Source organism: Cetorhinus maximus, chromosome 5 (genome assembly GCF_964194155.1).
Source record: "Cetorhinus maximus chromosome 5, sCetMax3.hap1.1, whole genome shotgun sequence".
In the NCBI taxonomy this organism is placed as follows: domain Eukaryota; kingdom Metazoa; phylum Chordata; class Chondrichthyes; order Lamniformes; family Cetorhinidae; genus Cetorhinus; species Cetorhinus maximus.
The window spans coordinates 160,497,070-160,517,565 of NC_135883.1; positions in this window are offsets into that span (position 1 = coordinate 160,497,070).

The following is a 20,496-nucleotide window of genomic DNA, read 5'->3' on the forward strand; positions in this document are numbered from 1 at the left end:
AAGATCCCAAAACCAAACCTTAAACCAGAAGATAGCTCCTCCAGTAGTGTAGTGTTCCCTCAGTACCACACCAGAGTGGTAACCTAGTTTTTTTATACTCAAGTCCCTAAAAGGGAAGTTGAACCCACAACCTTTGACTTACAGTAAAGTGTACTACCCACTGAGCCACAGAGTACTTTGGTCTCTTTGAGTGATTCACATGGAGGGAAACCTTAACTTTAATACTGCTTTACATTTTTGTTTCCTGATGTGTGCATGCAAACAAGAGATGGCCGCAGCCAGTGTAGACACCAGTCGGTCCCTCAATCCCCTCCCTGATGGATCAAACCTAGAAGGAAGAAGTGAGGAGGGGCCTGACCTCAAATTCTAAATGATGAATTTTGTTCTATTCGTAGATAAGATATCCATTTCCATCCACGTTTTCTTCCTGCCAGCCTCTCCCCCTTCCCTTGGGCCTTGCTCCAACCCCTAGGCAATGGCATAAATTGCACACAAACCTCTTCCTAAAAAAAGAAACAACACTGGTGTAACACTTTCAGCCAAGAATAGAATTTCCTCTTTAAACTGATAAGATATTCCTGTTTTGTTATAATGTACCCCCGTAGGTAAAAACTTCCAGTTGAGCCATGCCCTCAGGACTCAGCCCGCATTTTTGAAAAAGCTGTCAAATAACAGGGTGCCGGGAAAGTACAGTCACATTGTGATACCTTTTCTATCTTCTGAGGCTCATCCTATCAGTGTCACAGAAGTTCATATCTCTGAGATCCCTGCGTCCTTGCAAACCTGGGGTCTAGCATGGAAATGTCCCATTCCCTCCACCTGACCATTGGCCGTGGCCTTCAGTGACTAGGCCCCAAGCTCCCTGACTAAATACTTGGACTACTGACTGCAGTTCTGGTCAGGATGTTATAAAAAGGCTATGGGCACTGGAGAGGGCGCAGACAAGATTTACAAGGCTCATACCAGAAGTCAATGCAGCGCTTTGAAGAAGAGTCATACGTCTCCACAGATGCTGTCAGACCTGCTGAGTTTTTCCAGCATTTTCTGTTTTTATTTAAGATAGTCACCAAGAAATCCAATAGGGAATCCTGAAGAAACTTATTTACCCAAAAAGTGGTGACAATGTGGATCTCACTACCAAAACTAGTTTTTTTTAAAAAATTTTATAGATGCATTTAAGGGAAAGCTAGACAAGCATAAGAAGGAGAAGGGAATAGACAGTTCCGATGACAGATTTGGATGAGGAAAAACGGGAGGAGGCTCAAGTGGAATATAAAGTCCCTCAAGGACTGGTTGGGCCAATGGCCTGTTTCTGTGCCGTTTTTTCTATGTAATCCCATATAATCTCTTCACCTCTCCCTATTAAGGCCCTATTTAAAACGTACCGCATTAAACAAGCTTTTGGTTGCCTTCCCCAGAAGGCCTCCTCCTGAGGTTGCCAGCATCACAGATGCCAGACTTCTGCCAGTTCAATCCACTCCACATGATAATAGAAACATAGAAAATAGGAGCAGGAGTGGGTCATTCGGCCCTTCGAGCCTGCTCCACCATTCAATATGATCATGGCTGATCCTCTACTCCCGCTCTCTCCCCCATACCCCTTGATGCCTTTAGAGTCTAGAAATCTATCTATTTCCTTTCTAAATATATTCAGTGACTTGGCCTCCACAGCTTTCTGTGGTAGAGAATTCCACAGGTTCACCACACTCTAAGTGAATGAATCTCTCCTCATCTCAGTCCTAAATGTGCGACCCTGTATCCTGAGACCGTGAACCCTTGTTTAGACCCAGCCAGAGGAAACATCATCCCTACATCCAGTCTGTCCAGCCCTGTCAAAATTTTATATGTTTCAATGAGATGCCCTCTCACTCTTCTAAACTCTGGTGAACGACCCAATCTCTCCCCATATGACAACCCCGCCATCCCCAGTATCAGTCTAGTGAACCCTCGCTGCACTCCCTCTATACCAAATATATCCTTTCTTGGGTACGGAGACTGAAAACTGCACACAATACTCCAGGCAGGGTCTCCCAAAGGCTTTGTACAACTGCAGTAAGACATCCTTGCTTCTGTACGCAAATCCTCTCGCAATGAAGGCCAACATACCATTTGGATTCTTAACTGCTTGCTGCACCTGCGCTCTTGCTTTCAGTGATTGGTGTACAAGGACACCCAGGTCCCTTTGTACATCAACATTTCCCAATCTATCACCATTTAAATAATTCTCTGCCATTCTGTTTTCCTACTAAAGTGGATAACTTCACACTTACCCATGTTATACTCATCCGCCATGTATTAGCCCACTCACTCAGCCTGTCTAAATCACCTTGAAGCCTCTTAACATCCTCAACACTCACATTCTCACCTAGTTTTGTGTCATCAGCAAACTTGGAAATATTACATTTGCTTCCCACATCCAAATCATCAATATATTTTGAGAATAGCTGCGGCCCAAGCACTGATCCCTGTGCTAACCCCACTAATCACCATTTGCCACTCTTCGAAAGACCCATTTATTCCTACTCTCTGTTTCCTGTCTGCTAACCAATTCTCAATCCATGCCAATATATTACCCCAATCCCATGTGCTTTAATTTTGCACACTAACCTCTTATGTGGGACTTTATCAAAAGCCTTCTGAAAATCCAAATAAACCACACCCACTGGTTCTCCCTTATCTATTCTGCGAGTGATGTCCTCAAAAAACTCCAGTAGGTTTGTCAAACCTGGTTTCTCTTTCAGAAATCCATGCTGACTTTGTCTAACCCTGTTGATATTTTCTAAGTGTCCTGTTATCACATCCTTTACCATGGACTCTAGCATTTTCCATACCACTGATGTTAGGCTAACCGGTCTGTAATACACTGTTTCTCCCCCCCTCTGTTTTTAAATAGTGGGGTTACATTTGCCACGTTCCAATCTGCCGGGACTGTTCCAGAATCTAATTTTGGAAGATGATGTTCAACGCATCCATTATTTCCATGGCCACCTCCTTTAGTATCCTGGAATGTAGATTATCAGACCCTGGCGATTTATCAGCTTTCAGCCCCATTAATTTCTCCAGCACCATTGTTTTAGTAATACTAATTTCCTTCAATCCCTCCTCCTCGCCAGACCTTTGGTTCCCTAGTATTCCTGGGAAGTTATTTGTGTCTTCCTTCGTGAAGACAGAACTAAATAAGTTGTTTAATTCCTCTGGCAGTTCCTTGTTCTCTATTATAAATTCTCCCCTTTCAGACTGTAAGGGACCTACATTTGCTTTCACTAATCTTTTTCTTTGTACATACTTATTGAAGCTTTTACAGTCTGCTTTTATGTTCCTTGTAAGTTTACTCTTATACTCTATTTTTCCCCTCTTATTCAATCTCTTGGTCCTCCTTTGCTGAATTCTAAACTGCTCCCAATCCTCAGGCTTGCTACTTTTTCTAGCAACTTTATATGACTGCTCTTTGGATCTAATACTATCCTTAATTTCCTTTGTTAGCCATGGTTGGGCCACTTTTCCTGTTGTGTTTTTGCGCTAGAAAGGAATGTGTAATTGTTGCAATGCCTGCATTCATTCCTTAAATATTAGCCATTACCTATCCACCATCATGCCTTTTAATGAAGTTCCCCAATCTATTGTAGCCAACGCACCCCTCATACCTCCATGATTTCCTTTGTTTAGATTTAGGACCCTAGTTTTGGATTGGACTACTTCACTTTCCATCCTGATGAAGAAATCTATCATGTTAAGGTCACTGTTCCCTTAAGGCCCCCACACAACATGGTTATTAATTAAACCCTTCTCATTGCACAGTACCAAATCTAGGATAGCCTGTTCCCTAATTGGTTCCTCAATGTACTGGTCTAAAACCCATCTCTTTCACACTCCAGGAATTCATTTGCCACAGTATTATTGCTAATTTGGTTTGCCAGTCTATATATAGATTAAAGTCACCCATGATTACTGTAGTACCCTTGTTACGTGAAACTCTAGTTTCTTGTTTAATGCCATCCCCTACCTATCACTACTTTTGGAGGTCTACAGACAACTCCCACTAAAGTTTTCCACTCCTTGTTGCATCTTAGCTCCACCCAGACTGATTCTACATCTAGATTTTCTGAGCTAATATCCTCCCTCACTACTGCATTGATTTCATCCTTAACTAACAACGCCGCGCCACCTCCCTTCCCTTTTTGCCTGTCCTTCCTAAGTATTGAATACTCTTGGATATTCAGTTCCCAGCGTTGGTCACCCTGCAGCTATGTCTCTGCAATCGTCATTATATCATACCCATTAACATCTATTTGCACTGTTAATTCATCTACCTTATTGTGAATGCTCCATGCATTCAGATACAGTGCCTCTAGACTTGTCTTGTTAACATTTTTACACATTTTTTTTTACTATGACCCTATGTGTTGCTAGCCTTTGTTTCCTCTGCCTTCCATTTTTACTTTCTACTTTTCTGTCTTTCATTTCTGTCCTTGTTTCCCTCTCTCGTGTCTCCCCACTCAGGTTCCCATCCCCCTGCCACTCTAGTTTAAGCCCTCCCCCATAGTGCTAGCGAATACTCCTACATGGATATTGGTCCCAGTCCTGCTGGGGTGCAACCCGTCCAGCTTGTACAGGTCCCATCTTCCCCAGAATCAGTTGCAACGCCTCAGGAATCTAAATCCCAACCCTCCTACACCATCTCTCCAGCCACGCAATCATCTGGTCTATTTTCCTATTCCTTATTTTCCTAGCATGTGGCACTGGGAGTAATCCTGAGATTACTACCTCTGAGTACCTGATTACTACCTCCTTTTTAATTTATTTCCTAGCTTCCTATCTTCTGCTTTCAAGACCTCATCCTTCTTTTTACCTATGTCGTTGGTTCCGATAAAGACCACAACCTCTGGCTGTTCAGCCTACCCCTTCAGAATGTCCTCTGCTGCTCAGTGACATCCTTGACCCTGGCACCAGGGAGGCAACATATCATCCTCATGTCATGCCTGCAGCCGCAGAAACATCTATCTGTTCTCCTTATGATGTAATCCCCTAACACTATTGCTCTCCCACTCTTTTTTCTGCCCCCGCTGTGCAGCTGAGCCACTCATGGTGCCACGGACTTGGCTTTTGCTGCATTCCCCTGAAAAACCATCTTCCCCGGCAGTATCCCAAACAGCAAGTCTGTTAGAGAGGGAGATGGACCCAGGGGACACCTGCACTACCTGCCTAGTGCTTTTACTCTGTTTGGCGGTCACCCATTCCCTTTCTGCCTGTGCACTCATTACCTGCAGTGTGTCCACCTCACTGTACGTGCTATCCATGAGGATCTCAGCCTTGAGGATGCTCCACAGTGACTCCAGCTGCGGCTCCAGCTCCGAAACACGGATTTCGAGTAGCTGCAGCTGGAAACACTTCCTGCACATGTGGACGCCCTGGACACTGGAAGTGTCCCTGATTTCCCACATGACACAGGAGGAGCATTCCATGTGGCCGAGCTGCCCTGCCGTGACTTACCCTTAAATTACTCCCTTTACTTTTACTTCCTCTATTATATACTAGGGACCTTCCCTCTTAAACTTTAAACACTACTTAATCTAAACTAAAGACCAATTTTTGCCTACCAAGACCGCTGCCCCTCCCACACTGGTCCTGCTCTGGTCTCGGGCCTGGTTCCTCTCACTCTTTAAGGCCGCTGCTCCTCCCACATTATCAAATACCAAAGGCAAAAGGAAAGGATCACCTCTTTCCCTTCCTCCACTAACTCCCTTAATCACCCAACTCCCAGCACTCTAGACTAAGTCACATTCAGATACTGAGTCGCACTAAGTTGGCTGGCGTTACATGCTCCTAGGATAAAGGGTAGCTGACCCAGTCACAGAGGAACCAGTTTCAGCTGCTTCCTTAACTAACTAAGCCCAACTGCTCACCCATTGGAGACCTTGTTAAAACCCAGCGTAGGGCTGGGAACTTTAGAATTTAATCTGTAGATTTCAGTTAAATGCTAACTACAAACAAAATTATATTAAAAAGAAAAGATTTTTTAAAATTAAGACTCCATACTCATCATCCACCAGCATCCAGTCCTAGGTCAAATTTGATATCAAGAAAAAGCTGAAGGCACTGGATACTCCAAAGGCTATAGGCTGACAATATTCTGGCACTGGTGTTGAAGCCTTGGCTCCAGAACTAGCTGTGCCCTTAGCTAACCTGTTCCAGTGCAGCTACAGCACTGACATCCACTCAGCAATGTGGAAAATTGCCAAAGCATGTCCTATCCGCAAAAAGTAGGACAAATCTAATCTGGCCAATTTTATCCCATTAGTCTACTCTCAATCATCAGCAACTGGAAGGTGCTGTCAACAGTGCTACCAAGTGGCACTTACACAGCAATAACCTGCTCACTGATGCTCAGTTTGGGTTACACCAGGGCCATTCAGCACCTGACCTCATTACAGCTTTGCCCCAAACTTGGACAAAAGAGCTGAACTCAAGAGATGAGGTGACTGTCACTGCCTTTGACATCAATGCAGCATTTGACCGAGTGTGGCATCAAGTAGCCCTAACAAAACTGGAGTCAATGGGAATAATGGGGAAAACTCTCTGCTTGTTGGAGTCATACTTAGCACAATGGAAGGTGGTTGTGGTTGTTGGAGGTCAATCACCTCAGGCCCACAGCACCACTGCAGGAGCTCCTCAGGGTAGTGTCCTCATCCCAACCATCTTCAGCTGTTTCATCAATGATCTTCCTTCCATCATAAGGTCAGAAGTGGGGATGTTCACTGATGATTACTCAATGTTCATCAGCATTTTGTGACTCCTCAGATACTGAAACAGTCCATGTCCATTTGCAGCAAGACCTGGACACATTCAGACTGGGCCTGATAATTTGCAAGTAACATTTGTGCCAAAGAAGTGCCAGGCCATGACCATCTCCAACAAGACAGCACCTAACCATCTCTCCCAATCGGCTCGGTGTCACATTTTGTCCGATTAGAGAATCACAGATTCGTTACAGCGCAGAAGGAGGCAACCAACAAGAGGCAAAACTTGACCTCATCCTCCTAACCTGCCTGCCACAGATGCATCTGTCCATGACAGTATTGGTAGGAGTGACCACCACACAGTCATTGTGGAGACGAAGTTCCATCTTCACATTGAGGATACCCTCCATTGTGTTGTGTGGCACTACCACCGTGCTAAATGGGATAGATTTCAGACAGATCTAGCAACTCAAGACTGGGCATCCACGAGGCACTGTGGGCCATCAGCAGCAGCAGAATTGTACTCAAACACAATCTGTAACCTCATGGCCCGTCATATCCCCCACTCGACCATTACCATCAAGCCAGGGGGTCAACACTGGTTCAATGAAGAGTGCAGGAGGGCATGCCAGGGGAAGTACCAGCCTTACCTAAAAATGAGGTGTCAACCTAGTGAAGCTACAACAGATGACTACTTGCGTGCCAAACAGCATAAGCAACGAGTGATAGACAGAGCTAAGCTTTGCAGTCCTGCCACATCTAGTTGTGAATGGTGGTGGGCAATTAAACAACTCATAGGAGGAGGAGGCTCCACAAATATACCCATTCGCTGATGATTGCACAATGTTCAGCACCATGCGTAACTCCTCAGGTACTGAAGCAGTCCATGTCCAAATGCAGCAAGACCTGGACAATATGCAGGCTTGGGCTAACAAGTGGCAAGTAACATGCGTGCCACACAAGTGCCAGTCAATGACCATCTCAAAGAAGAGAGAACCTAACCATCGCCCCTTGACATTCAATGGAATTCCCCACTATCAACATCCTGGGGGTTACCATTGACCATAAACTGAACTGGACTAGCCATATAAATACTGTGGCTACAAGAGCAGGTCAGTGGTGAATCCTGCAGCGGGTAACTCACCTCCTGACTCCGCAAAGCCTGTCCACCACCTACAAGACACAAGCCAGGAGTGTGATGGAATATTCTCTACTTGCCTGGACAAGTGCAGCTCCCACAACACTCAAGAAGCTTGACACCATCCAGGACAAAGCAGCTCGCTTGATTGGCACCCTTTCCAGAAACATTCATTCCCTCCACCGCTACACAGTAGTAGCAGTGTGTATCATTTACAAGACACGTTGCAGAAACTCACCAACGCTCCTTAGGCAGCACCTTCCAAACACACGACCACTACTATTTAGAAAGACAAGGGCAGCAGACACATGGGAACACCGTCACCTCGAAGTTCCCTTCCAAGTCACTCTCCATCCTGACTTGGAAATATATCACTGTTCCTTCACTGTCGCTGGGTCAGAATCCTGGAACTCCCTTCCTAACAGCACTGTGGGTGTACCTACACCACATGGACTGCAGCAGTTCAAGAAGGCAGCTCACCACCACCTTCTCAAGGGCAAATAGGGTTGGGCAATAAATGCTGGCCCAGCCAGCAACACCCACACCCCATGAACAACTAAGAAAAACAAATTGGCCCATTGTGTCTGCACCGGCTCTCCAAATGAGCAACTCATTTAGTATCATTCCATTGCCTTGTCCCCATTACACCGGGAGGAGCGCCTTGTTATTTTTTCCATGTGAAACATGTAATATAATGACACTAGTTATTATTACTATGTTGTTTTCTGGGGAGGATGTCCTGGAGAAACAATGAGTGAAAGTCTCTGGCACTAGTCTAAATCAGTGCCTCCCACTTTGTCAGCTCTCTGATGCAGTGAAAGTGAAGTCCACCAATTAGAATCCTAGAATTGCAGAATGATACAGCACTGAAGGAGCCCATTCAGCCCATCCTGCCTATGGAAGCTCCTTGGAAGAGCTACCCAATTAGTTACTGTCCCCTGCTCTTTCCCCAAAGCACTGCCATTTTTCCTTTTCAAGTATCTAATTCCCTTCTGAAAGTTACTGAATCTGCTTCCAATGGCCTTACAGGTAAGCCTCAGGAAACTGCAAAGTTGCCGAGGTGTTGCATCAAGAATTCAGTGAGTTAGGCAGTAGACTAAAAATCAAGACCTCTGGGGTTGTAATCTCTGGATCACTCCCAGTGCCACGTGCTAGCGAGCTCAGAAATAGGAGAATAGCGCAAATGAATACGTGGCTTAAGAGTTGGTGCAGGAGAGAGGGTTTTAGATTCCTGGATCACTGGGACCATTTCTGGGGAAGGTGGGACCTGTACAAGAGGGACGGTCCACATCTGAACCAGAGCGGGACTAACATCCTTGATAGCAAACACAACATGGTACAGTTTAAGTTTGTTATGGACAAAGAAATAGACAAGTTGCAAAAAAATGTTTAGGGTCGGGGGAGAGTGGATTAGTAAAATAAGGCAGGATCTGGCCAAGGTAGACTGGGAACAGCTACTTGTGGGGAAATCTACAAAGGAGCAGTGGGGGGGCTTTCAAAAAGGAAATGGGGAGGGTACGGGCTCAACATGTTCCCGCTAGGGTGATAGGAAGGAGCAGGTAGCCCAGAGAACCATGGATGAGCAGAGATATTCAGGTTACGATAAGAAGAGAAAGAGAGGCTTTTAGCAGGTACAAGGGAAGCAAATCAGTGGGGGCATTAGTGGAGTACAGAAAGTGCAGGGTGAAGCTTAAGAAAGCAATTAGGAGAGCAAAGAGGGGATATGAGAAAGCTCTGGTTGTTAAAAGTAGGGAAAATCCCAAGATATTCTATAAGTATATCAATGAGAAGAGAATAACCAGGGGAAAAGGTAGGGCCCATAAGGGACCAAGGGGGGAATCTATGGGTGGAACCAGAGGACATGGGTAGAGTGTTGAACGAATACTTCACATCTTTCTTCACCCAAGAGAATGAGGATGAAGGCATTGAACTCGGGGAGAGAGACTGCAAGATTCTTAAGCAAATTGATATAGGGAGTGACAAGGTATTGGAGGTGTTGGCAGGCTTAAAAGTGGACAAATCTCCGGGTCTGAATGATTTGTGTCCCAGACTGCTGAAGGAGGCAAGGGAGGAGATTGCAGGGGCTCTGACCCAAATTTTTAATTCCTCTCTGGCCACGGGGGAGGTGCCAGAGGACTGGAGAACAGCTAATGTGGTTCCTCTATTTAAGAAGCATTGTAGAGAGAAGTCAGGAAACTACAAGCCAGTGAGTCTCACGTCAGTCATCGGGAAACTATTGGAGAAAATTCTGAAGGAGAGAATCTATCTCCACATGGAGAGGTAAGGTTTGATCAGGGATAGTCAGCATGGCTTTGTCAGAGGGAGGTTATGCCTAACAAATTTGATTGAATTTTTTGAGGAGGTGACCAGGTGTGTAGATGAGGGTGGTGCAGTTGATGTAGTTTATATGGATTTCAGCAAAGCCTTTGACAAGGTCCCACATGGGAGACTTATAAAAAAGGCAAATGCACATGGGATACAGGGTAATTTGATAAGGTGGATTCAAAATTGGCTTAGTTGTAGGAGACTGAGGGTGATGACAGAAGGATGCTTTAGTGACTGGAAGCCAGTGTCCAGTGGCATACCACAGGCATTTGTGCTTGGTCCCCTATTATTTGTCATTTATATAAACGACATAGATGACTATGTAGGGGGTAGGATTAGTAAGTTTGAGGATGACACAAAGATTGGCCGGGTGGTTAATAGTGAGGCTGAGTGTCTTGGGCTACAGGAAGATATAGACGGGATGGTCAAATGGGCAGATAAGTGGCAGATGGAATTTAACCCTGAAAAGTGTGAGGTGATACACTTTGGAAGGAGTAATTTGACAAGGAAGTATTCAATGAACGGCATGACACTAGGAAGTTCTGAGGAACAAAGGGACCTTGGCGTGTCCATAGATCTCTGAAGGCGGAGGGGCATGTTAATGGGGTGGTGAAAAAGGCATATGGGACACTTGCCTTTATCAATCGAGGCATAGTTTACAAAAGTAGGGAGCTCATGTTGGAGTTGTATAGAACCTTGGTGAGGCCACAGCTGGAGCACTGTGTGCAGTTCTGGTCGCCACATTATAGAAAGGATGTGATTGCACTGGAGTGGGTGCAGAGGAGATTCACCAGGATGTTGCCGGGATGAAACATTTAAGTAATGAAGAGAGGTTGGATAGACTTGGGTTGTTTTAGTTGGAGCAGAGAAGACTGAGGGGCGACCTGATCGAGGTGTACAAGATTATGAGGGGCATGGACAGGGTGGATAGAGAGCAGCTGTTCCCTTTAGTTGAATGGTCAGTCACGAAGGGACATAATTTCAAGGTGAGGGGCAGGTGGTTTAGGGGGGATGTGAGGAAAAACTTTTTTACCCAGAGGGTGGTGACGGTCTGGAATGTTCTGCCTGGGAGGGTGGTGGAGACGGGTTGCCTCACATCCTTTAAAAAGTACCTGGATGAGCACTTGGCACGTCATAACATTCAAGGCTATGGGCCAAGTGCTGGTAAATGGGGTTAGGTAGGTAGGTCAGGTGTCTCTCAAGTGGCGGTGCAGACTTGATGGGCTGAAGGGCCTCTTCTACACTGTGATTCTGTGATTCTGTGACAAGAGGCAGTAGGAAGTGTCTAGTCTTGATGCTCCAGGCATCGTGAATGTGGGGCAGGATCGATTGTTTCCTCTCTGTCATTTTTGCACTTTCATTTATTTTACCCCACAGTCAAATTCCCATTGCCAGGCTCAAGGTGAAGCAGAATCTCACCAGACTTACTGAAATGCGATCGGAGCAGAGGTTACGCCTGAGTCAGCAATTTGATTCCTGTTACCCCTTCCACTGGGATTCTCCAGGATTGATCTGCATTCTCCAGGAATATAAAATTAATATCAAGGACACTGCCCCCCAAAAAAACTAAAAAAAATGTTTCTTTCTCAGTTTCTTTAACCACTTACATTCGTTAGCTCTTAAAATACTGGAGAAAGTGATAAAGTGATAAAAGGCTATTTGATTGACAGTCAACAGCAACAATTTGTATTTATATAGTGCCTTTGCTGTGAAGAGTCGGCTGTAGCTCAGGAGCACTCCCTCTCTGAGCCACAAGGTTCTGGGTTCAATTCACTCCCCAGGGCTTAGGCACAAAAACCAAGACCAACAGCAACAGCCTTGTGGGCGTGCAACATTGTTGAAGGTGATCCCTCAAGGCCCTATCTGCCTGCTTAGGGGAGATGTAAAGGATCCCATGGCACTATTCAAAGAAGAGCAGTGGAATACCCAAGTGTCCTGGCCAATATTCATCCATAGAACCGTAGAACACTACAGCACAGAAAAACAGGCCATTCGGCCCTTCTAGTCTGTGCCGAAATGTTATTCCGCTAGTCCCATTGACCTGCACCCAGTCCATAACCCTCCAGACCTCTCCCATCCATGTATCTATCCAATTTATTCTTAAAACTTAAGAGTGAGCCCACATTTACCACGTCAGATGGCAGCTCATTCCACACTCCCACCACTCTGAGTGAAGAAGTTCCCCCTAATGTTCCCCCTAAACCTTTCCCCTTTCACCCTAAAGCCATGTCCTCTCGTATTTATCTCTCCTAATCTAAGTGGAAAGAGCCTACTCGCATTTACTCTGTCTATACCCCTCATAATTTTGTAAACTTCTATCAAATCTCCCCTCATTCTTCTACGCTCCAAGGAATAAAGTCCTAACCTTTTTTAATCTTTCCTTGTAACTCAACTCCTGAAGACCTGGCAACATCCTAGTAAATCTTCTCTGCACTCTCTCAATCTTACTGATATCCTTCCTCATTCAAAATCACAGTAGAACAGATCAACTGATCATATCACATTGCTGTTTGTGGGAACTTGCTGTGTGAAAAATCTGGCTGCAGCATATCCCACATTACAATAATTACAAAAAACTACTGCGGATGCTGGAAATCCAAAACAAAAACAGAATTACCTGGAAAAACTCAGCAGGTCTGGCCGCATCGGGGCGGAGAAGAAAAGAATTGACGTTTCAAGTCCTCATGACCCTTCAGCAGAACTGAGTAAAGTTAGGAGAGCGGTGAAATATAAGCTGGTTTAAGGTGGGGGGTGGGGTGGGGGGAGAGAAGTTGGAGGTGGAGGTTGGTAGTAGGGACAAGCAAGCAGTGATAGGTGCAGATAATCAAAAGTTGTCACATATCACCACCTTTAACACGTCTTTGTTCCTTTGTCTGTGACATCTTTTGATTATCTGCTCCTATCACTGCTTACTTGTTCCTACTACCACCCCCCCTCCACCTCCAACTTCTCTCCCCCCACCCCACCACCCACCTTAAACCAGCTTATATTTCACCCCTCTCCTAACTTTACTCAGTTCTGCTGAGGGGTCATGAGGACTCGAAACGTCAACTCTTTTCTTCTCCGCCGATGCGGCCAGACCTGCTGAGTTTTTCCAGGTAATTCTGTTACAATAATTATAACACTTCGAAAATTTGTCATTGGCTGCAATACCAATTGATTACCAATTTTTGGTAATCAGGAAAAGCTCCACATTACGGCAAGTCTTTCTTTCTTTTCTTTTTCGTAAAATGACCCAAAGTATTCCACAGCACCATTATCGAGCAAATTTTGACACATAAGGAGATATTACGACAGGTTTTGTTTTTTATTCATTCATGGGGTGTGAGTGTCTCTGGTAAGACCAGCGTTTATTGCCCATCCCTAGTTGCCCTTGAGAAGGTGGTGGTGATCTGCCTTCTTGAACCCCTGTAGTCCATGTGGTGTAGGTACACCCACAGTGCTGTTAGGAAGGGAGTTCCAGGATTTTGACCCGGTGACAGTGGAGGAACGGAGATATATTTCCAAGTCAGGATGGTGAGTGGCTTCCAGGTGCTGGTGTTCCCATGCACCTGCTGCTCTTATTCTTCCAGGTGGTAGCAGCCGCGGGTTTGGAAGGTGCTGTCGAAAGAAAAGGCAGCCAAAAGCTTAGTCAAAGAGGCAGGTTTTGAGGACCATTTTAAAGAAGGAGAGGGAGATTGAGAGATGGGGAGGTTAAATCCAATTGGGTCACCAAGGGTCTGTTCCAATTGGCCTTGGGAAGACTGGGCACCTGGAGACAGACCAATGGCAGGAGGCATGGGGGAAGGCATGGGATCACCTGACCAAACTTCCAAGGATCCACCCAGCCAGAGTTGGCAACCCTACCTGCCACTGGTTGTAGGCACTGAATGGAGAATCCACTTCTTTGTTTTTCAATGGATAACCTGCGACCAACTGAATATTGGAAGTCACCTCTTTCTTATCTGTTACATTGTGAATTCACTTAACTAAATGGTATTATTACGTTTTCTTGTTTAATCTCTATAACGGACACTGTGCCCCGACATTTCCTGTGTATTTCTCAGGATATCGGAGAAGACATTCATCCCTGAGATCATTCCTGTTCTTGACGTACAGGAGGTCATTCTTCACTGAACTTACGATAACTTCCAATTTCCTGCAGCCAGCCTCCCAACTCAGCAAAACAGGTAAGGATAACAGTCTGGATTGAACTTTGAATATATATCAGTCATCGCAAATGTATATTTGGATTTCTTTTTAGTGCTCATTGACGGTAAAAAACCTGTCTGAAAAGATGAGATTGCCATGCAAGTTTGATGTGTCATTCAAAATAACAATAGGAGGAACACTTGCAATGACAGAAAATAAGTCAGACAATGGATGACTATTTCATAACCCTCAGGCTCCTCATGGCCATTTCAATAGCAGTATATACACAACCAGATCGAGACCACATCTACTAAAAACAAATCAGCACTGGGAAATAGGCAGCAGGAAAAACCTGTTTACGTAAGAGTTCTTGCCTTTAGATCTATATGAGCTCTGCGACCTCTCTCCCTTGTTGTGTTCCAGCTTATCTTGCATGGATAGAGGTGGAGAAAGTGTAAGCTGGACACCTGCCAGGCCAGATGACAAGTATGCCTGGCATGTGTAGGTGATGAGTAGTCCCATAGACAAGATGGGGACAATGAGGGTGAGTGTGAGAGAGTGAATGGTGATGTCCCTTGAACCGACAGTGAGTGCGGGCCCTGTGGATGTGTGATGGGTTTGTGAGTGTGTGGTTTGACAGTGATGAGAGAGTGACTTACCCGGGTGGAATGGAGGAGATCATTCATTCTCTTGCGGCACTGGGTGGCTGTCCTCCGTTGAAGGGCGTTGGCACTGACCACCCCTGCCACCGCCTCCCAAGCTGGGTTAGTGCAGTCGCTGCCCACCCTGCGGCCAGAGCTGGGGGTAGAGGACATCCTGGCGGGCCTCCACGGCTTCCAAAAGTCGCTCAAGAGGCGTGTCGCTGAACCTGGGTGCTGCAGTCTTCTTCAGTTTCAGGGCCATGTCCTCTGTGCCGCAGTGGTGAGCTGGAAGTGCTGAGATGTGTGCTTGTGGCTGGACTTTAAATATGGCGCCCGGCGTGATGCAGCGGTGGGGTGATGGTGGGCGGGCGAATGAGAGCCCGCCCGCCATGGAAACGGCACGTTTCCCAGGATTGCTAAATAATGAGGCGGGTTCAGGACGATACAGCGTGAAAACCCGCCATCGCGACCGGTGGGTAAAACATCGTTTTGCCCGTCTGCTACCGCACTTAGTGCAAATTTGGGAAAATTCCACCCTCTGAGTCTGAAGCTGTGGGTTCAAGTCACACCCCAGAGACTTGAGCACAAAACTTAAGGCTAACACTCCAGCGCTGAGGGAGAGTTACTCTGTTGGAGACGCTGCCTTCAGTTGAGACTTTAAACTGAGCCCCTGTTTGCTCTCACAGGTGGATATAAAAGATCCTCAGGTATCGCTAGAGGCTGACACATTCCTGTCACTGGAGGCCCAGCACATACCCCCTCCCTTCCCCACCCCTCATCTCTGATTCTCACCAAGCTGTACGCTCCCTTCTCCTGCATGGACAGAAAGCAGAGAATTTTGAGTTCTTGTAATGGCTTGTGTGCAGAGGAGATAAGGACATCATTTGTGGAGGGTGACTGTGAGACATAGGTTTGAGAGGGCAATAGGCTGAGGGTGAGCGGGTTGGCTGCTCGGATGGGATGTGAGGCTTCTGCAGAGAGAGAATAAGAGGAACTGTATGGGTTGAGGTGTGATGTACGTTAGCTGGCAAGTCAGAGTGTGGGGCTTGGCACCTGGCTGACATGTCAGGCCTTCCTGAGGCCCTCGACCCTCTTGGTGCAATGTCTGCAGTTTGAAGGGACCAGACTACGGCTGCTGACCTCTTCGGGCGCTTGCATCCACGCCTGCTTGGTTGGAGGTTGGGATCAGTGAGGGCACACGGTTAGCGAGGGAGGATTTGTCTGAGTGAGACAAAAACTGAGTGACTATAATGGGGAATGTGGTATGGGGTAACATATTGGCATGGACAGAAGATTGGCTGGTTAACAGGAAGCAGAGAGTAGGCATAAATAAAAACAAAAATACCTGGAAAAACTCAGCAGGTCTGACAGCATCTGCGGAGAGGAACACAGTTAACGTTTCGAGTCTGTATACGGACTCGAAACGTTAACTGTGTTCCTCTCCGCAAATGCTGTCAGACCTGCTGAGTTTTTCCAGGTATTTTTGTTTTGGATTTCCAGCATCCGCAGTTTTTTGCTTTTATCATAGGCATAAATAGGTCTTTTTCAGGTTGGCAAAATGTAATGAGTGGTGTGCCACCGGGATCAGTGCTGGGACCTCAGCTGTTTACAATTTATATAAATGACTTGGATGAAGGGATGAAGGGATGGTTGCCAAATTTGATGATGACACAAAGATAGGTAATTTGTGAAGAGGACGTCAGGCAGCTACAAAAAGATATAGACAGGCTAAGTGAGTGGGCAAAGATCTGGCAAATGGTGTATAATGTGAGAAAATGTGAAGTTGTCCATTTTGACAGGAAGGATAAAAGAGAAGCATATTATCTAAATGGTGAGAGATTGCAGAGCTCTGAGATGCAGAGGGATCTGGGCATGTCCGTATATGGATCGCAAAAGGCTAGTATGTAGCTACAGCAGGTAATTAGGAAAGCGAATAGAATGTTATCATTTATTGTGAGAGGAATTGAATACAAAAGTAGGGAGGTCATGCTTCAGTTATACAGGACACTAGTGAGACCACATCTGGAATATTGTGCACAGTATTAATCACCTCATTTAAGGAAGGATGTAAATGTGTTGGAAGCAGGTCAGAGAAGGTTTACTAGACTAATACCAGGAATGGGCGGCTGTCTAATGAGAAAAGGCTGGACAGGTTAGGCTTGTATCCACTGTAGTTTAGATGAGTAACAGGCAACTTGATTGAAACATATAAGATCCTGAGGGGTCTTGTCACAGCGGATGTGGAGACGATGGTCCCTCTTGTGGGAGAATCTGGAACTAGGGGGGTCACTGTTTAAAAATAGGGGGCTGCCCATTTAAAGCGGAGATGTGGTGAAACTTTTTCTCTCAGAGGGACATGAGTCTTTGGAACTCTCTTCCTGGAAAGGTGAAGAGAGCAGAGACTTTGAATATTTTTAAGGCAGAGGTGGATAGATTCTTGGTAATCGAAGGGGTGATGGGTTATCGGGGGCAGGCAGAATGCAGATTTGAGGTTACTATCAGATCAGCCATGATCTTATTAAATGGCGAAGCAGGTTCGAGAGGCCGAAGGTCCTACTTCTGCTCTTTGTTTGTATGTTTGTATGTCCGCTTCCTCCTGTCCTTGGGTGGGCTCACCTCACTGCAGCCTGTCAGGTCCTTCAGCAGGCCCTCCAGGCAAGAGTAAAAAGGCCTGGTGCATCTCTCTTCATTCCTGTGGATGCTACAGCCTGAAATACCCCAGGGCTGATGAGCTTTTCTGACACATGATGTGGTCCCTTTCAACAGAAACACTGCCTTTCACAGACTGGCCGCATCATCTTGCCCCGGAAGTGGCGGCTTCATTGGTTTGCCCTGGAAAAGAACAACTGTAAAGCCCAGGCATGGAGGATTTAGGTTCCAAACCCAAAAACATTCCTGCTGTTGCACCAGAGACTAAGACAGTAAGGGAGAGTTGAGAGGAGATTTGATAGGGGTATCCAAAATCCTGAGGGGCTTGGACAAAGTGGATAGGGAGAAACTGTTCCCTAAAGCAAATGGAGAACCAATGGGCATTGATTTAAAGTGACTGGCAAAAGAGGCAGAGATGACATGACGAAAATCTTACGCAGTGCGTGGTTAGGACCTGGACTGCTTTGCCTGAGGGTATGGTGGGGACAGATTCTATTGTGGCTTTCAAAGGAGAATTTAATAATTATCTGAACATAAAAGAATTGCACAGCTATGGAGAAAAGGCATCGGGATGGGATGATGTCCTCCTGTGTTGTAACCATTCTATGATTCTCTAATTTTACCCATATTTTTACATTGACTGTTATTGAATGCCCTGAGGCTATGAAAAGTGCTATTTAAATGCAGGAATTAATTGGATAAGTTTCTACTCACCAGTTATACCCAGTGACCTTCAAGAATATAGTGTCAACTGTGGCTCAGTTGGTAGCGCACTCACCTCTGAGTCACAAGGCTGTATGTTTTTTTTATTTGTTCATGGGATGTGGGCATCATTGGCTAGATCAGCATTTATTGCCCATTAATTACCCTTGTTCAGAGGACATTTAAGAGTCAACCACACTGGAGTCACATGTAGGCCAGACCAGGTAAGGACGGCAGACTTCCTACCCTAAAGGACATTAGTGACCCAGATGGGATTTTACGAAAATCAGCAATACGTAGAAACATACATAGAAAATAGGAGCAGGAGTAGGCCATTCGGCCCCTCGAGCCTGCTCCACCATTCATCATGATCATGGCTGATCATCCAACTCAATAGCCTGTTCCCGCTTTCTCCCTGTATCCTTTGATCCCTTTCGGCCCAAGAGCTATAACTTCTTGAAAACATACAATGTTTTGGCCTCAACTACTTTCTGTGGTAGCGAATTCCACAGGCTCACCACTCTCTGGGTGAAGAAATTTCTCCCCATCTCAGTCCTAAATGGTCTACCCCATATCCTCAGACTGTGACCCTTGGTTCTGGACTCCCCCACCATCGGGAACATCCTTCCTGCATCTACCCTGGTCTAGTCCTGTTAGAATTTTATAGGTTTCTATGAGATCCCCCCTCATTCTTCTGAACTCCAGCGAATATAATCCTAACTGACTCAATTTCTCCTCATATGTCAGTCCCGCCATCCCAGGAATCAGCCTGGTAAACCTTCGCTGCACCCCCTCTATAGCAAGAACATCCTTCCTCAGTGGTTTCGTTCCAGATTTTTATTGAATTCAAATTTCACCACCTGCCGTGGTGAAACCCGGGTCCCCAGAGCATTAAGGTAAAAGAAAAATACAGCGGATGCTGAAAATCTGAAACAAAAACAGAAAATGCTGGAAAAGCTCAGCAGGTCTGGCAGCATCTGTGGAGAGAGAAACCGAGTTAATGTTTCGAGTCTGTATGACTCTTCTTCAGAGCTGAAGAGAAGTGGAGATGTGATGCTATTTATACTGTTTAAGAGGGGGTGGGGCAGGCAGGTCTGGATAGAAGGCCAGCAATAGGTGGAGACAAGGGAAGGATTGACAAAGTTGTCATGAACTAAAGGACAAAGGGAGTGTTAATGCTAGTGGTTAGTGCTAAAAAAGGTGCTGATAGTGGCATAAAGGTAAGAAAGCAGAATGTGATAGTAGCAGAACAAGGGTAGCATTGTGTGAAAGAACAACATGGAACAAGTAACAGATGGCCCTGTAGGGAATGGGGTGCGGGGATTGGGTGGTACTGGGGAAAAAAAAGTATAGAAAATGGGATAGAAGAGGGGACACCAGCCTTCGCATTCATCCATTTCCACCAACTCCAGCATGATGCCACCACCAAACACATCTTCCCTTCAACATTCCGCATTCCGTAGGGACCGTTCTCTTCGGGACAGCCTGGTCCACTCCTCCATCATCCCCAACACCTCATTCCGTTCCCTTAGCACCTTCTCATGCAATCGCAGAAGGTGCAACACCTGCCCCTTTACCTCCTCCCTCCTCACCATCCATGAGCCCAAACACTCCTTTCAGGTGAAGCAGTGCTTCACTTGCACTTCCTTCAATTTGGTTTAATGCATTCACTGCTCCCAATGCGGCCTCCTCTACACCAGGGAAACCAAACGCAGACTTGATGACCGCTTTGCGGAACACCTTCAGTCTGTCCGCAAGCATGACCCAGACCTTCCTGTCGCTTGCCATTTCAACACACCATCCTGCTCTCAGGCCCACATGTCCGTCCTTGGCCTGCTGCAATGTTCCAGTGAAGCCCAATGCAAACTGGAGGAACAGCACCTCATCTTCCAACTAGGCACTTTACAGCCTTCCGGACTGAATATTGAATTCAACAGCTTCAGACCATGAACTCTTTCCTCGATCCTCACCCCCCACCCCCCCGCCCCTTTTCTTATTCCCTTTTTGCTACATTCATTTTTATATTTTATCCACTTATTTTTATTATTATTTTTAATTTATTTATCAGTGGTTTTATCCCCATTTGTATCCCCCCTTCTATCCTTTTTGTTCTGTGGGACAGGTAGAGCTGGATAGAGGGCTAGTGATAGATGGAGGCAAAGAAGAGATTGCC